Genomic DNA, 1,425 nt, shown 5'->3' on the forward strand with positions numbered 1-1,425 from the left:
CTGTACTATAGTATACTATACCGTACTAATACTATACTATACTGTACTATACTACACTGTACTATACTATACCGTACTAATGCTATACTATACTATACTATACTACACTGTACTATACTATACTATACCGTACTGTACTATAGTATACTATACCGTACTAATACTATACTATACTGTACTATACTACACTGTACTATACTATACTATACCGTACTGTACTATAGTACACTATACTGTACTAATACTATACTATACCACACTGTACTATACTATACCGTACTAATGCTATACTATACTATACTATACTACACTGTACTATACTATACTATACCGTACTGTACTATAGTATACTATACCGTACTAATACTATACTATACTGTACTATACTACACTGTACTATACTATACTATACCGTACTGTACTATAGTATACTATACCATACTAATACTATACTATACTATACCACACCGTATTGTACTATACCATACTAATACTATACTATACCACACTGTACTATACTATACCATGCTAATACTATACTATACTATATTATACTACACTGTACTAATACTATACTATACTATACTATACTGTACTATACTATACTGTACTGTACTATACTACACTGTACTATACTATACTATACCGTACTGTAGTATAAAATACCGTACTAATACTATACTATACTATACCACACTGTACTGTACTATACCGTACTGTACTGTACTATACTACACTATACTGTACTACACTGTACTAACACTATAGTATACTATACTGTACTATAATACACCACACTGTACTATACTATACTGTACTAATACTATACTATACTGTACTACACTGTTTTAATACTACACTATACTGTACTACACTGTTCTAATACTACGCTATACTGTACTATACTATACACTATACTGTACTACACTGTACTAATACTATAGTATACTATACTGTACTATACTACACCACACTGTACTATACTATACCGTACTAATACTATACTATACTGTTCTAATACTACACTATACTGTACTAACACTATACTATACCATACTATACCGTACTCTACTATACTATACTACACTATACTGTACTACACTGTACTAATACTACACTCTACTGTACTATTACTATACTATACTGTGCCGTACTATACTATACTATTTACTATGATGTAGAGGCTTCAGACAGCGGGAATCCTACAGAGCAGCTCAGAGACTGAATGTGAAAGAAAGAACATCTCTGCCTTCAAATACTTTAAGGAAACTCTAAAAACATCAATCTGACACAATAAATAAATAAATTGAAATGTTGTTTTCACACAATGTGAAATAATTTACGTTACAAATTTTGTTGATTTGTAGAGGCTACTGGTATTGTATCATTGCGGCTGCTGTGTTAAATCACCAAGACAAAGTTCAG

The sequence above is a fragment of the Seriola lalandi genome, unplaced genomic scaffold (assembly GCF_002814215.2).
Source record: "Seriola lalandi dorsalis isolate HSWRI2012SDOR001 ecotype SW California unplaced genomic scaffold, Sedor1 jcf7180002054581, whole genome shotgun sequence".
Taxonomy (NCBI): domain Eukaryota; kingdom Metazoa; phylum Chordata; class Actinopteri; order Carangiformes; family Carangidae; genus Seriola; species Seriola lalandi.